The 17,898-nt window shown below is 42.2% G+C and overlaps 1 protein-coding gene across 10 annotated transcripts in view; it reads left to right on the plus strand.

Moving 5' to 3' along the window:
- DAB1 (DAB adaptor protein 1) overlaps positions 1-17,898 on the plus strand; it is a 412,298-nt gene that overhangs the window by 114,762 nt on the left and 279,638 nt on the right. The window lies entirely within an intron of this gene.

Raw genomic sequence — 17,898 nt, forward strand, 5'->3', positions numbered from 1 at the left:
TCTGTACACCGGTGCTGGATTAGATCTCGGAAACAGAATTTTGGGTGAAGCAGACAGAAAGAGCTTTATTGCTTTGCCGGGCAAAGGGGGCCACAGCAGGCTAATGCCCTCAAGACTGTGTGTTCCCCTCCCCGCTCCCCTGGAGGGGGGGGTAGTGAGGAGTCTTAGCAATGTTCAAGGAGCAGGGCGTGGTCAGGTCATGGACATTCTTCTGATTGGCTGGTGGTGAGGTAATGGGGAGTCAGCGTCCTTAACCTTCTGGTTCCAGCTGGTCTGGGGTCTACTGCTTGTGGGCAGCATACAATTAACTTCTTCCACCTGGTGGGGGTTCAGTATCTGCATAACAGCTCAAAGGACGTGGCTCAGAATATTATCTATAGTCCTTGAGGAGGAACTAAAGGTCCTTGACTTCGTTTAATGTCTAAAGTATTACTATTTTGTCTTGCTTATCTGTTTTTATGTTTTTCTGCATTTTTTCACTTCTCTGATTACATTTATTCTTTGACTAAAGTTTTCCCACAGACAAAGGGCAGGCAGAGCACATGGGTGGAGGTTTATTCTGAGAAGGCCTCAGAGGGTCCTCCTTGGTTACACAGCCTCTTCACTGCTCTTTCAAGATGCTGGGCATATTTCTGCTGAGGGATTTGGGGCTTGCTGTCCCCTCTGTCTGAAATGCTCTTCTCCCAAGTCTGTGTGGTGTCACCTTTACCTTCTTAAAAGTTGTGCTCAGTGGCATCTCAGTGAGGCCTTCCCTGACTACTCTTGGGAAAATGTTCCCCTTTCCAGCACTTCTTATTCCCTCTCCACCCTTATTTTCCTTCCCAGAACTTCCCAACATCTGACATATTGCGTACAGGCATACCTTGTTTAATTGCGCTTGGCTTTATTGTGCTTTTCAGCTACTGCTTTTTAACAAACTGAAGGTATGTGACAACCCTGCATTGAGCAAGTCTATTGGCGCCATTTTCCCGGCAATATTTGCTCACTTCATGTCTCTGTGTCACATTTTGGTAATTCTCCAAGTTATTTCAAACCCTCCAGCAGCAGAAAGATTATGACTCACTGAAGGCTCAGATGATGGTTAGCATTTTTTAGTAATAAAGGGTTTTTTAATTAAGATATGTATGTTGTTTTTTTAGACCTAACGGTATTGCACACTAAACAGACTGCCTTTTAGTGTAAACATAACTTTTATATGCACTGGGAAACCAAAAAATTCGTGTGACTTGCTTTATTGCCATATTTGCTTTATTGAGGTGGTCTGGAACCAAAGCTACAACATCTCCGAGGTCTGCCTGCACTTGACTTACACATTTTTGTCTGTCTTCCTTCACTAGGACATAAGCCACGTTACCGCAACTGAACAATGCATGGCAAACAGCCTGCAGTCAGTACATTAAACTCTGTTGACTGAATGAGTAAAGAAATATGTTTGGAGTTGGAGGTGGGAGTCGAGCTGTGTTCGAATGCCCCTTGCCCTGATTGGTGTTCATGGCGGAACACTTAGTCTCTCCCCATGTGATCACACCTTGCCAAACCCCTTCTCTGGCAATCACTGAAACTCCCTAATTACGATTCCCAGCTGTGAACTTTGCCCTTCCTTCTTTACGGGGTGGCTCTGGGCTCCCACAAGGTCCAAGACAGCTGTCTCTTCAGGAGCTGTGCTTCGCAATCTGATCACATGGGTAATGGTAACATTTAATTTAATTTTTTAAAAATCTCTGAGTAGAGCTCTTTATTAGAAATTAATTTGCTCACGTTGTTGGGTGTTATTTGCTTCTAGCATCCTGAGGTTATTTCCCCTGGGTAGGAGATAGTTCCCTGAGCGCTCTCTCTCCTCTGCCTGAAGTTCTAGGGAAACAGTTTCTAGAATGTCATCCTGTGAAGCTGAGTTTTGGTAAATTCTGAGCAGAGGGCACCTTCTATAGTGCGGGCAAAAGTCTTACTCTCCTTGAATTCTTTTAAAAGTCTCTTTTATGCTTTTTGAAATGTTTCAAAAACAACTTGTTCCTGGAACGGGAATTTTGTAAAAGTGAATGATGTTAGAAATTGTCTAATAATATGAAATCATATGGAAGTTCTCTCTGTAGCTGATGTTACGAATGGTGTACACATTGGACGGTAGTGGTGTCAGAAATGGACTAGGAATCAGGTGACCTGGCTAATTGTTCTGTGTAACTTACTAATTGAGTGACTTCTGGCAAACCATTCAGTCTCTCTAAGATACAGTTTTTCATTTGAAAAATGAAGACTCTAGGCCATGGTCTCGATGATATCCAAGATCCTTTCTAGCTTTAAAACTCAAGACTGGAAGCCTAAAGCCTTCAATTTTAACTTGGATACAGCCACTTCCGGTAAGTGGTAAGTCACCTTCCTCCTCAGAGCCCCAGTTTCTCAGTCTTTCAAATGAGGATCAAGATTTCTAGTTTGTGTTTTTCCAAGGGCATTAAGAGAATTTTATTTGGACACACAAAGGTGAACATACTTTTTAGCTGTAGAATCCTGTTTTTATTAGAAGCAACTTCTTATTTTATTGTGATTTCATGGCATTGTGCCAACAAAATGGATAAAAGCAGGTGAAAAGTCATTGTACATCATACTGACAGTTTTTAAGTGGTACTTTTAAAATATATGGGTGTTATGTTTCACTTTTGAATTTTTTTTTTTTTAAATTCTCATCTTAAGTTCTTGACTTGAGCTTGAGGCAAGGGATTCAGACATAGCTTTCATGAAATTTTTCAAAGGAGTATTTAATGTCCCCATTTTGAACCACTGATTTTTTGTGCCTGTTTTGCCCTGGAATTCCTGAGGGAAGAGATCTTTTCATGCTCCCTCTGAGCATATATCCCTTCCTCCGTGGACAGATATTAGCTGGTAATACCTAGAGAATCACAAATGTCGAGTGAGTGGCTCTTTGCAGGACCAGCTGGCTGCTTTCTGGAAACTTCCAGTTAATGGGCACCTAATGGAGACTGGCTCACTTTTTAGAGATAAACCTAATTAAAAATCTGGAGTCCTTCATTTACCAATTTGGGTCTTGGAAGCCATTTAATATTAATATTGTTTTCTCTATCTTGATCTTTTTATCTCTAATGAATACTCCTAATTTAGACTGTAAATTTGAATGACTAGAGGCTGAAGTTCCCTCCAGAGAGGGAAAAGGTATAATTTTATTGGGGTCAGTGACCCCACCGGCTTTGGCCCAGATGGCTGTGCAAAGGTACAGAGATTTATCAGACAGGGGAAGAGGTGTGGCCTAGAGTCAGCAAACAAAGAAGGTGTGTCTTACCAGCTGGGGCTGAGAGAGGAGGGATGGGACCAGCTAACCTACTAGCCATACTAGCAAAAGGGTCCTGCCCTCTTACTCTCATCCCACCCTCACCCCCACCCCCACTCCCACCCCCATAGTATTAATTTTAACTCTAGATAATCTACAGGAAAGCATAATGTAGATCTAGGAGTCAAGGTATGAAAAAAGATCTTGGAATCCAGAAGACATGGATTCCAGTCCTATTGTCAACACTTCCCGGCTGAGAAACTGCTGGCCCATCTCTTCTTATCCAAACATGGCAAAATAGGGGCAGCGAAACACCTTACTGAGTTGTCATGAAGATGAAATGAGTGTGCGGACAGGAAAGTGCTTGGCAACCCGTGACAGTCTTTAGAAAGGAAGTGTCAAATGTGTGCAGAGAAAAAGGGGAGACCTGAGGGCACCCTCCTAAGAGAAGCTGGAGATCTTTTCCTCTCCCTGTTGCTGTGTTCTGACAAGGTTTGTTGTCTTCCCATCAAATTAAAATGGGAGCCAAGAGCGGAACAGAGGAAGCGAGCTGTTCGGGCCTCAGGCCTCAACCTCCACGTGGAGCTCAGGCCAGCTCACCTTTGCTACCCCGCAGAGAAGGCAAAAGGAGTTAATGATGAAGTGCCGGAAAGGCACTTGGAGGTTTTAGAAGCATTCACCGAAGTAACATTACACACACGTAATGTCAGCTACACAGAACTGCACGGCTGTATTATTAATCATTTTGTGGGGTTTTTTTATTAGTAATAAAGACTTTAACCAGAGTCCATTTAAAAAACTATTGTTGGATGTACTTGAGGAAACGAGCATAATATTTCTTTTCAAACTTTGTATAAGAGAAGTCTACCCAGAATCCTCGTACTTGGCAGGCAGAAATTCATCTAAACTGCTTTCCAAATTTACCAAGTGCTTGCCTGAATAGACAAGGAGCCTGGGGGTATTTCTTGCAGTAGCGATGAGTTGTGAATCCCAATATGAGATGTGTGTAAAAAAAAAAAAAAAAAAAAAAAAAAAAAGAATCTGTTTAAAGAGGGAAAAGAAGTTTCTGACTGTTTGGCAAAACAGGTTATTTTTAAACTGAAGAAAACTAGGATCGTGGGGATTTCAAAGATTTTTGTGATTTTATTTATTCAGCTCTATGTGGGACTTGCTTGCATCTCATTAGCACAGGGGCAAACGGAGATGCAAGAGGAATAGAAGATCGTCCGTGCCTTCAGGTGGCCTTCATGCTCATCAAGGTACAAGATGTAGGTAGATCAGAAAATGACAATGTATGCAAAGCAGGCTGGATTTATGGAAACTTTGTGATACTGGGAGACAGATGCACTTGGGTTCTAGATCTGGATCTACCTGGGGCTTGATGTTTCATCAGTTCGGTGCCTCAGTTTCCACTACTACAAACAGAGATAATAATACCTCCCCAGGTTGTAAAGTTGAATGAGATGAGACATGTAGAATGCTTATCCCAGAATGTGGCACATAGTAGTATAATCACAAATGCAATTATATTTTCCTTTCTTTGTTTCTCCCTTCTGTTTCATGCTCTGTCACAAGGAGACATGTAGTCTTTGAAGTTCCTTAGGAATGTTGAAGACTATGGGCTGTGACAGAATATTTTTCATGGAGGAGGAGCTGCCCTTGGAGCTTGAGCTGGCTGTCTTCTGCCTGCCCTTCCTGGGTGCACTCTGCTCCCCTCCATCCTCCTTTCCTCCCTCCGGGAGGAAGGCTCACCTGGGTGGACTGCATCCATGGGCTTCCTGGCCCCTTGGCCTCTTCTTGGAATTAGCCATTGCTGAGTTCTAGCAGGAGGCTGAAGGGTGGGCGGGAAGCAGAGTGAAGTCTGTGTGTTTTGATTGGCTTTTAGACTTTCTCCTGGCTGGGTTGCCCTGGGCTTGCTGTATCCTAGACTGAAGGTCACCGCTCCTTTTAAGGCAACTTTTTCTACCGGGTCCCCTCCCAGTTCCAGTCGCCCATCCCTTCTGTCACCCCTTCAAGCCTAGGAGAGGTAACAGTTCTGCTATTCTAGCCTTGGGACCCTGGCCTGTCCTTCAGGGTTTCCCTTCAACACAGCCCACCCTTGGGTACATAATCTCTGTATTAATTCTTTGCAATAATACTATTTTGAGTTTGTCATCTGTTTCCAGATGGGACCTCAAAGAGTGGGCTGAGTTTGATTAGGTGAGGAGGTGTGGCATTGGATCACCAAGGTGTGCTCTGGGGTCTACGACCAACCTAGTGTGGCCATAGTGTGTGTTTCCTGGGAGGAGGGTGGGCTGAGCTGTGAGTCTGGGGAGATGTGCTGGGCTAGAGCCTGAAAGTCAGGTTAACATATCAGATTTCATAGCACAGCAGAAATCGTTCTTGGTAATTGTTTCCTGCTTCATTTTGATGCATGTGTATCGAAAAACTAATGTGTATATGGTATAGGAAATAAATATTGGAAATTTCTCCCTTTTCCTTCCTAAGAATGATATGCAGATGAAATAGAGGGAAGGGAAGGCAAACAATATGGAATGAATCTCTCCTGTAGCACCAGACAATTTGCATATATCATCGTATTTATTCTACTCAGCAACCATTAGGGGCAAGGTACCAACCTCCCAGCTTCACAGAGGTGGGCATTGAGACCCAAAGACTTCAAGGGACTTGCCAAAGCTCACATAACTGGGACTTAGTGGAGCCATGATTTGAAAACCCAAGGCCAGTCAGTGAGATGGTGATATTCATGATCTTGTGACTTTGCCAGCTGCAAGATGTGAAGACTGATGTAGTTAAGGGTTCAGATGAGAGGTACATATACGTACACCAGAGTGAGCCTCAGGCTATTTTTTACAGCCCCCCGCTTCCAAACCCCACCCCAGGAAGAAGGGGTGTGGCATTGTAAGGCCACGCACAGCAGGAATTTCTGCAGGAGGAATTTCTGCAGGAGGAGTGTCTCTAGAATCTCAGAATAGCCGTACAGCCTGGCGTCCCAGAGACTGGGGTATGATTTCATAACAGGAAGGATCCTGGATGTCTCTCAGGGACCAGGGCATCTTATTGTTCCCATTACACAGGACATTGTTCACTCCCTAATTGTATATGTATTTCTCTGCCTGGTGGCTTCTGCCAGCCTTCACTTCACTGAGTCATAACTTCTGCTCAGTCAACCCCTTGCTGCCTCAGAGCTTGTACATCTTTTCACTTCTGGCCGCATTACTCCTGGACAGAATCTGTATTAATGAGTTCAGATTCTTGAGAGAGAGAATATGCCTGTCTTCTCATATATCCAGTCTGGATCTAACCCTTCCTACCAGGCCAGGTTGTGGCTCTGGTCAGCCAGTGAATTGTCCTTGGGTAAGGAATGGACTTCTGGGGCAGTCAGCTGGGACAGATTAGGGAGTGGACATTTTGGGGGCGGGACATTATTCTGTCTATTCCAGTCGACCTCTGGCCCCCAAAGATTCACATCCAGCCCAAATGCAGAATACAGGCAAGATCTCTCTGTGATCTCATCAGTTCAAAAGTCCAGATTCTCATGATCTAAATTATCTAAATCATATTCCAATGATTAGGGCATAGGCATCTTTGGGGGGGGGGGTCATTTTCCTGACAATCCCCAGCACTTAACACTATGTGATAAGTATCTTAAATAGATTATGTCATTTAATAAACTCACCACATCTGGTGCCTATTCTCAGAGCCATTGTATTTTGCAGTGGACGTGTTCAGGCTCAGGGGAATTCAATAACAGGCCCAGTCGTGGGGGACCAGGGAGTGGGTCATGCTGGCCCTGAAATCACGTGTGAATTCCCTTTACCTTTATGCCTGTGTTTCCCGTATATGTTGCTGCATATTCGGATCACCTGGGGAGATTTTAAGCATCCCAGTGCCTAGGTGGCAGCTCAGATCAGTTAAATGAGAATCCCAGGGTGAGAGCCAAGAGTCAGTAGTCGTTACAGATCCTCAGATGATTCCAATGTGCAGAAAAGCTTGGGAGCCTCTGCCCTGCATTACTCATCACTAAAGGACGGTGGTCCAGACGAAGGGTGCACATGGTCAGGGAAGCCTTCCCCATGAAGGGGAGCTTGAACTTAGAGTCGAAGACATTTGCAGGGGGTAACAGTGAGGAGGGCATTTCATAAAGAGGCGACAGCTTTCCGTGTTGGCGATTTGCTCAGTATTTGCCGAGTGTGATGGGATTTTTAGGTTTCCGTGAGAAGGTTCAAATAAATACATTCACAAATCAGGAAACGATGGGGAAAGAAGAGCTCCTTTGTCCAAGCATCTATCCCCATTTACGGCTTGAGCAAAACACAGCCCCATGGTTATAACTGTTGTGGATGGATTTTGTGAGGGAGATAATTGTGGAAATTGGGTTACTTCCCATCAAGTGCAGATCCTTTTGTGGAGGAAATTTGAGCTATCCGTGTATCCCATTTTACAGTAATTGAGATTGGACTAGCAAATCATTAGCGAAGCAAACGAAGTTGATGGGCTTTTTATTTTTTTCCAAAGGAAGGTGGAAAAAAATTTGATGTTTGAGAAGAGAGAGAAGAATTAAAATGGGATGTCAGTGATGGGAGAGAGCATGCCCGTCTCCTGGCTCTCTGGGCAGGGGAAGGGTGACATCTGGGCCAAGTCCTCCCTCGCGTGGGACCAACAGGAAGGGCCGTTGCAGGTGCCCCCTGTGGTCAGGACAGGCACTGGGATGTGGACCTCCTTGGGATGAGCCGCCACCCAGGGCCACCCTGGGAACCAGGCAGCCTGGGGACATCTGTTGCTTACTCGCCCAGCTTGCCACTGACAGATGTTGGCCTGTGTGGTTCTCTTTCCCACTGTCACCTTTGAAGATAATGCAATGCAGCTTGTGGAAAGGAGAGTCAATAATGGCAGTATATATTTTAGGTAAGTCAGCAGGTGAAGCTGCCAAATGTGATGCTTATTTATTTAAAATCCCCTTCACTGGGAGGGCCTCATTAAATACTTGTCTTTTCTTCCTGCGAGACCCCAGGGAATAGCAACAGTTCCAAGTTACTCAGACACATCGTGGAGGGAACTGGGATGATAGCAGAGGGCGTTCAGTCTCTAAGAGCAAACAGACAGCGTGCCCGCCTTGTCGTGTGGCTAGTGGGGTTAAAGTGAGAACAGGCGTCGGCTAAAAAGCCAGGTGATGAGGGAGGTGCCATTTTAGGACTAGTGCTGGGGAACAGGTAAGAAGGCCACCTGAGGCCAGCCCCCATCCTTGGGAAAGTGTAACGGCCACCAGGCCTTGATTCATTTCTCTCTGTACCTCCCCCGTGTAGTCCAGTGTCTGCTGTGTACAGAGTAGGTGCTTAGAAATGTATGTGGAATTGATTTGGTTTACAGAACCTGTAATTTAATGGCTGTGTGCTGAAGGAGTTGGGGATATTTGCTTTTTCACTATTTCTTCCTGCAAATTCATTTATCTAGGACATCTTTGGAAAGAAAACTTGAAGAGCATAAGCTTTTAAACTCAGTAGCTCCGCTGTTGCAAGCAGTCTCCCAGTTGGACCCCCAGTATCACTGGTCTCCAGCCCCGGGGTGATTGCTGGGTTACCATCATCTTTAAAGAACCTGAGCTATGTCAGCCGCTGCCCTGTTCAATCACTGCGGTGGTCGCCTGTCACCTGCTAGTAGTCACTACCCGCTGATGAATCATATTTGAAGTCCGCACCTGGCAGCAGTGTATGAATTTTTAGATATAAATTTATATACATGTGCTACTGTGAATCTGCATGTTAAAGTAATAAACTATCTCCTATTTTTTTAATTTGTAAGTAGATATTACAGAAGTTAATGTCTTCACTCCAGTGGATTTTCTTCAGTAGGGACTACAGGATGCCCATGTTATAGATGAAGTTGAGGCTCAGACTGGTTTAGTAGCTCGAGTGCCTAAAGTTACATAAGCAGGCAGTGGGAGAGTCAGGCATGATGCCAACCCAGCCCTTCAGCTTATTGCTTTAGGTTCTGCCATTTACTGACACATTTTTGTAAAATCAGAGGTGAAGATTTTAGAACGTTGGGCAGAAGTGGGGCCTCAAGTACTGAAAACGCTAATGGATTTATTTTAAGCTTATACACATTTTTTTCTGATACTCTATTAGTTTATGTAACGAATTTTCATGGTGCAATAAATACTCAATGAAACTGTGTGATCCATTAGTTAAATGAAATGTTCCTAAGTATGCCGTGCTGCTGTCACATAAATTCTTTTAATATTGCTGAAATCTGGTTCTGACTTTTGTGAGCTTTGAGTTTGATTAAAGAAACACATTCTGTTCCTCCTATTATCACCTTGCTGAAGGCTGACAGATACCTGAGTAATAACAGTGCCTGCCTTCTGGAGCGTAGCATTTTATTTTCCCCAGAGTACTTTCACATAGCTTTCATTTATTCCTGTTCATTTAATCCCATGAATTATAGCCAGCATTATCCCATTTTACAGATGAGTAAACTGATGGACCATGTTGGGTTTTTCATTCTAGATTTGCCCTAGAAATGCCAGACCACCAGATAGCTCTATAGTAAGATCCCAATTATTTATTTTTCAATTTAGTTAAAAGAAAAGAAAGCATGCTTTGTTCAGAGAGAATTTAAAATGACTTGAGTCTCATTGTTTTGACCCTATTCAAAAGTATTACTGCTATTATACTTTAGTATTATATTCTCAGCATAAGTTAAGGCACATTGAAAATTCCCTGTTGGATTTTCTATAGAGACAGTGCTGATGTTAATGTCCATGGGACCACACAGCGTTGATTTTATGAAAGCCTATAGGCCCTTTTCATGCTCTGTTTCTGGTTTAAGGTTATTTGAGTGTGGACTTTGTGGAACCTGTAACTGATCATATTTCCTTCTATGCTTTGGCCTCTAGGAATCTCATAGATTTACATCCTATCTTCTGTAACCGTACAGATTTTATTTGGTGGCCTATCGTTGCTTCTGCCTCTACCTTCATTTCCAATCCTTTGTTCCCCATTCACTTCAGTTTTCCTCATTCATTAATTTTATCCTGTTCTAGAGAATGACTTTCTATAAAATTTCCTATAAGCTGCCTGAATTCTTTTTATTTTTTTCATAATGTCAGGTGGATATAACCGACGAGCAACACAGTGAATGTGAGCTCTCAGGCCAAGAGACGTCTCCTTCTTCTGTGATTTTTCTTTCCTTTCTTGAAACACACAATTGTGGCAAAACAGTTTTGATTGGGTCTGTAGTGAGGTTGTTAATCTGTCAACTTTGTGACCTTCAGAGTTTTAAAGCCAGGGATATGTTCTATCAATGTAGTAGTATTCTGGAAGGGTTTGGGCAAAGCAAGTGATGGCCCTACATTTGCTGTGAGGATGGTGGTATTTTAACAGTAGAGAGAGAGATGTAGTATCTTCAAATATCATTCTGGTAAAGTTTCTGTAGCGCTTGCACTTCTGACAGCCTTGGCAGAATTAAGTAAGTGTTGCCATTGGGCTCTAGCGAAACCTTTCTCTTTCCTTTTTTCTTGTTCCTGAAAAGAACAGATGTACAGAATGAGCAAATTTTAGGCAGTTCCCAAATGGGCTAGATCAGATCAGTTAGCCCTTGACATATTAAAAAAAAACGGAAAAAGGGTTGACAGGTTAAAATCATAGTCCCAGGGATGCAGAGGGAGATGGTCCAACAAAGGCCAACTTTGGCTATGTAATTAAAGGAGTTTGCAGTGATCTTTGGGGCCAGTAGGTGAAAAGTCTTGGGACGGGGTTGAGGGGCAATTCCTGGCATGGAGGCAGAGTCTGGAGGGGAAGTCAAGAGTTCAGTAAGAAACAGACCTGCTCGAAACAACATTGGTCCAGAGACTTGTGTCAAGTCAAGCATTCCGGGCAGATACAGGATGAAGTTGGAATCTATAATAAGAACTGACAGCCATAAACTGATTTTAAACCCAAGTAGCCTTGGGAATTAGAAAGCATGCCATCCAGGGAGCTGCAATGGGTCTGAACTTTTTAAAAGAAAAGTGAGACCAGAATTGGCTTTGTTGCATCCCTGTATGTGTTAGCGTCTGAGCTAGGCTTTTAAAAAATTTTTTTGTTAAATTTGGAAATAATTTCACAATTACAGAAAAAAGTAAAAGAATAAGAATATACAAAAAATACTCTATGCCTTTTACTTAGATTCACCTATTGCTACTATTTTATCACCTTGGCTTTATCATTTGTGTATTCTCTCTCTCTGTGTATATGCATAGATACACATACACATATGCTGCATGTACATATATATATGTATATGATTTGTTTTTCCTGAATCATTTGAATGGTGCATGTAGCTTAGCCCTTTATACCTAAATATTTGGTGTGTAGTCCCTAAGAATAGGTATTTTCTCTTACATAGCCACAGGAAAGGTATCAAATAAATTTAACTTTGATATAATATTTTTACCTAATTTGCCATCCATATTCAAATTTGTCAATTGGCTCACTAATTTCTTTTGTAGCATTTCTTTTCTCGCTAGTAAAGGAGGATCTGGTACAAGCATTGCATTTAGTTGTTGTACCTGTTTTGTTTCTTTTAACCTAAAATATTTCCACAGCCCATCTTTGTCTTTGGTTATGCCATTTTTTTTTTTAAGTTTAATTATTTATTTATTTATTTTTGGCTGTGTTGGGTTTTCGTTTCTGTGCAAGTGCTTTCTCTAGTTGCGGCGAGCGGGGGCCACTCTTCATCGCGGTGCGCGGGCCTCTCATTATCGCGGCCTCTCGTTGCGGAGCACAGGCTCCAGACGCGCAGGCTCAGTAATTGTGGCTCACGGGCCTAGTTGCTCCGCGGCATGTGGGATCTTCCCAGACCAGGGCTCGAACCCGTGTCCCCTGCATTGGCAGGCAGATTCTCAACCACTGCGCCACCAGGGAAGCCCCTGGTTATGCTATTTTTGACGAATAAACTTTCTCCACATTTTTATATGCATGTTCTGATTAGATTCCTGGCCAGGATGCTGCATGATAATGATAATGATGTGGTCTTCTTGGGGTATCACCGGGTATCCATTTGCTCGTCTTTGTTAATGTTAATTTTGATAACCTAATTGAGGTGGTGTTCAGTGTCTCCATCGTATGATCACAAATTTTCCCCTGGCAACTACAAACAACAAGTGAGAAGACACTTTAAGACCTACAAACGGCTTGCTTCTCATCGAAAAATTTCCCAGGATTTAGCATTTATTGATGATTCTTGTCTGGCTAAGCTTTACTCTGATGGCTGCAAAATGTGATTTTATACTCTAGCACTTCCTCTGTATTTACCAGATAGTATCTGTTCTACTGTCAACAAGACAGCCTTCCCTTCTTCCACCACTTGTTTATCTGTCTGTTTTCAGTATGGATTCCCATTTTTTCAGTGGTTTATTATTTATTTACCTTCCTTAAATTATATTGGTGTTTAAGCTGTTTCAGAATTGGCCAGTGAGAGCTCCTCCAAGATGGCGTCTGTATCCTTGTGACATGCCCCTATCATTGGTGCTGGTTTTGAGTACTTCATTACTTTCTGGAACAACAAGATATGTCAGGCTCATCTTATACCTGCCGTGCCCCAGCTCTGGAATCACCCACTTCTCCAAGAAACCCTGGGTCCTTTTACTGAGGAGTGGTAGTAGAAACCAAAATCTAGGTATTTAGGTGTCATGTTGTCATTGGGTTATCTTTGCTCCTTGACCTGTTCAGTGGACAGGGCTGGGAAGTCATATGCATATAAACACATGTATACACATTCTCATATACAGATGCATGTATATTTTATAAACCACGAATTTACCCTGAAATCTCCAATTTCCAGTCTGTCCCACAGTTCTCTTTCCTGCCCTCCCCCTTTCCATATTTTAATGTCTCTTCTTGAATAGCGAGAATCTTGGCTCCCAAGAACATTAGAGAATTTACTTCCTTGTCCAATCTTATAATACATCTAAAATAGTTTTATAATTGCTTTGCCCATAGCACTACCCAAAAAAGCCTACTAAAAAGAGTTTGAGGTTTGTTTTTAGCTCCCCCTGCCCCAATCCTGTTCAAGACCGAGTGTAAGCAGTCAAATTGTGTTCGTAAGCTATTCATATTAGTTCTTTTTCTCCCACCCTTTCAGTGATTGTGCATATGATGCTCCTCTGAAATACAACTGGATTCATTTGTTTCCATCCACTTGCAGCTTTAGCATTTTCCCCACCTCCTATCCCTGTTAACTTAATTTTACTTTCTTCAGATATGTAGAGCATTCATAGGCTTCCAAATTCGGAAATTAAACAAAAAGCTATACTCTGAGAAGTATCACCCTCTGCCTTGTCCTTCTACCTGGTCCGTCAGTCATTCTACGACCCAGGATCTCCCCATGTAGAAAAACAGCTTCATTGTTTTCTGGTGTGTTTGTCCTGTTTCTTTTTGTAAAGATAAGCAGTTAAGTCTCCTCCTTTCTTACATGAAACTAGCATGCTGTAGATTGAGCTAGGCTTCCTAAGTGCCCAAATTTCATTGATCTTCCAAATCTTACACACTTGGTGGTGGTCTTCCTATTTTACTGATGTGGAAACTAAGACCCCTGGTCTGTACTATTGCAAACCTTTTTGCCTTGTTGATAAATGGCCTGTTTTCAGTGCTTTGTAGTTTGAATGAAGCTGATTAAGATGCCCTAAATTATGAAACATCAGGTAGTAGCACATACAATTTTTAATCCATAAAATTGCTGCCACTGAAACCCAAAGTCCTGTTTCTGGGAAGTATACCTCTTCATCTGGTTGTTAAGGCTGGATTGTCCCTTTAGCCTGGAATTTCAGTGTCCTTAGCATATCACACAAGGCTTAAATCAGGGTGTGGCACTTGGCTGGGAGGGTTGTTTTTGACTTTTTGTTTTTTCTTTTTAAAATTGAGGTGAAATTCACATAACATAAAATTAACCGTTTTAATATGTATAATTCAGTGGCATTTATTATATTCATGATGTTGTTCAACCATCACCACCATCTAGTTCCAAAACATTTTCATCTCCTCCAGAAGAGACCCTGTAACCATTGAAGAGTCGTTCCCCGCTCCCTGGCTTCCCCCAGCACCTGACAACCACTGATCTGCTTTCTATCTCTATGGATTTATTTATTTTGGGCATTTTGGAGGTAAATGGAATCACACACTAAGTGACCTTTTGTGTTTAACTTCTTTCACTTGGCATGTTGTTTGCCAGGTTCATCCACCTTGTAGCATGTATCAATCCTTCATTCCATTTTATGGTTGAATAATATTCCATTGTATGGTTACACCACATTTTGTTTATCCATTCCCCAGCTAATGGACCTCCAGGGGGATTGTGAGTGAAGCTGGGGAGAAGAGAGGCTTGTACCCTGCCTTGTGCTGTGCTGCCTACTAGCCACGTGACCATGAACGAGCTACAAAACTGGCTTGTGCCTCCCTTTCCTCATTTGTCAAATGAACATAATAATAATAATATCTAACTCTTCAAGTGACTGAAGGATTGGCTAAGATAATATGTGAAAAGTTCATAGTATAGTACCTGGCAAATAATGGGCCTTCATAAACATTAGCTATTTTACCGTAGGATCGTCTGAGCATGGGTGGGGAGGAGAGAGAACACAAAGGTGCGATATAGTAGGTGTTTTACCATGCATCTGTTCTATTGTAGCTGCTCAAACCTTTGTGCTTTGTTTAAAAATGAAAAGGCCTATCTGTTTTCTCTGCTTTGTGGTTTGGTGTTTTTGCCCCTCCCCCACTCGCTACCCCCCCCCCCCCCCCCAATCACTGAACATGGGATTTTACATTTAGAAGCAGTTCAGTAGACAGAACGTCTGTAGTGGAATGTTACATAATTCACTTTTAGATTTGAAGAGCTCATTATAAAAAACCTGACACACTTCAGGAATATTAAATTACTGCAGATTGTGTGGAGCAAAGAAACATTATTGAAGCATTTCAGAATTCTAGGCGAGCCTGAATTTAACTGATAGGGTTTCACAGCTTTTACTGGGGAAAAATGATTTGAGTTGTCACATGGTTTCTGGCCCTAGAGGACTTTAATCTCCTTAATTACAAAGAAACGAATTTCCTAAATAATTTGGAGCTACTTCACAGCATTTGCTCAACCTCTGGCTTTTGGAAAATTAAAGGGGATGCCAGGGTCCTGGTCATGGAATGTTCTCTCCATACTGTAGCTTCCTTATGCGAGTTTTCATTAGAGATGATGCTGGTTTCCTTTCTTTATTGATATGGGGATGTACTTCAGGAATTCACAAGTAATGCTTATAACACTTGAACACAATCACATTTTGTCAAACAAGTGACACTGAAGATGCCCACAGAGTAGGGAGAGGTTCTTTATTGTGGCTTACAAAGTCGAAGGAAAGAAAATGGCCCAAATCCAATCCAGTTTTATACATCGACTTTAAGAGTGCTTGAAATGGTGTAAAACCCATATTTCAGTTCATTTCGGTGTTTATGGATTAGGTACCTACTGTGTGCAAGACCAGCATCATGGAAATATCTTAGCTTCTACCATTTCCTACAATTTGTCCTTAGAGAGCAGACTTAACCTGCCTTAGTTTCCTCCTCTGTGAAAGGAGGATAATAATATGAGGCTGTGTTTTGACCTTGTATTCCTGTGTTTGTAACACAGGAAACTATTAGAGCCCAATATTTATTAAGTGCTTGCCAGGAGATGTGCCCAGACACCCTTCCAAGCATGTTACGTGTGTGATCACAATTTCCACAGCCACTCCATGAAGTTGATACTGTTATCCCCATTGTAAAGGTATAGAAACAGAGGCAAAGAGGGGTTGCATAGCTTCCTCAATATCACATTGCTTGTAAATGGCTTAAACTACGAAGTTGGCCAAGAATCAGATCTTAACACAAGTAAGGAGAGATTCTGTTACCCAGTCCAAGCTCGTACTGCTCGCTGCACGACAGGCCAGTAAATTGAGAGATGAGGTGTTGGGGCAAGGGATAGTGACTTTATTTGGAAAGCCAGCAGACTGAGAAGATGGTGGACTAATGTCCCAAAGAACCATCTTCCCTGAGTTAGAATTCAGGCTTCTTTTATACTAAAAGGCGAGGGGGTGTGGCTGGTTGTTACAAACTTCTGGGTGTTTTAATCCTTTGTTCTTGCAGCTGTCCTTGTAACTCAGGTCAGGATGTTCCTGTAAACCTCCAACAAGGCAAATGTTATTCTCTGTTGTGCAACTTTTTATCTCTGTATGAATGGAAAAGTGTTATACCTTTAAAGGTCAGAGCCTTGAGAATGGCCTATCCTGTATATTTCAGGCTAAGACAACATTCTTAGCTTGTAGCAAAATCAATAGAGTACAAAGGTTAAAGTAAGAGAAACAGATCCAATGTGGAGTCAGATTTGTTCTTCCCTATTACAGTTCCATTTGATGGAGGGATCAGAAAATCTTTCTGCCTAAGATACCTCTTTGAACTGAACCTTGAGAATGTCAAGGCAGAATTGAAAAGAAAAATTCCATAGAAAGGTAACAGCACAAGGGAGAATTGGGAAGATGGGAAAGTGTGTCACCTCCCTACTAGACTTAATGCGTCCTTTTTTTAATTTTGGTTGTTAATTTCAAGCCTCCTTGGACATGCTGGTCCTTCTGCCTGAGACAACCATTTACTCCTTTATTACACATGCATGTATTGAGTACCCATTGGTCCTTTCCCTTATCATCCATGTGACAGAGGCATCATTCTTCAAGATCAGACAGTGGAGAGCTTCTTCTCTGTGAGGCTTTATTGATTCTTTCAAGCAAAGGTGAAAGCTTGCTCCTTTGTAACCCAGTATGCCCAGTTTTTGTCTGTTTTCATTCTGGTCATGTGTGTTGCAATCCCCTACATGACTGACACCTCTGCTAGACTGAATTTCTTTGAGGACAGGAATCAGGCTTTGACCCTGTACTCTTGGCCTGCATCGTTGTGCAGTACACGTCTATTGACATGAATGAGGCAGCACTTGCACCTGGCCTATTGTAGGTTCTTAGTAGATATTTGTTGCAATGAAATGACTAGTATTATTAATAAAATTAATTATCTCTTTATATGACCAAGTTTTGTGACTCTGTCATCTCTCATGGAATGTTGTCTTTTGAGGGCAAGAGGTTAGGAAGGGGGTGAGGGCTTAGTGGCATGGTGCAGATAGATGGCACAAAAGTGGCCGGAAAAGTTCTCATTTTCAACATATGGTTTCCTGGACCCCATTCTAGGAAGATAATTTTCCATTTTCTTTAGTTGTAGCCTTAGATCCTCTACTTTAAGTACCTTCATTCAGGGCCAGTGTCCTCCTAAAACATAGTTTGTAAAACAGTTTGTTAAAAGCAAACAAAGAAAGCAGATATCTTTGGATAAGGTGTGAGTTTCCCCATATTTAAGCCTTACTACAATTTATGTGGCTTTTTTATTAGCCTTTCTAGTTAAGCCATCTTTAATTGGCATGATTAAGAGATTTTGGTCATTATTCTTTTTGAGCTGAAACTGGCGTTCAAGGTCAGCCTTTTCAGATGAAAAGTTCTAGATCTGTGGCATGAGCTAAGAATTGGCTACACAATTTGAAGATCCATTTCCAGTAGCTTTATCTTAATATTCTTTAAA

This window comes from Eubalaena glacialis, chromosome 3 (assembly GCF_028564815.1).
Source record: "Eubalaena glacialis isolate mEubGla1 chromosome 3, mEubGla1.1.hap2.+ XY, whole genome shotgun sequence".
Lineage (NCBI taxonomy): Eukaryota > Metazoa > Chordata > Mammalia > Artiodactyla > Balaenidae > Eubalaena > Eubalaena glacialis.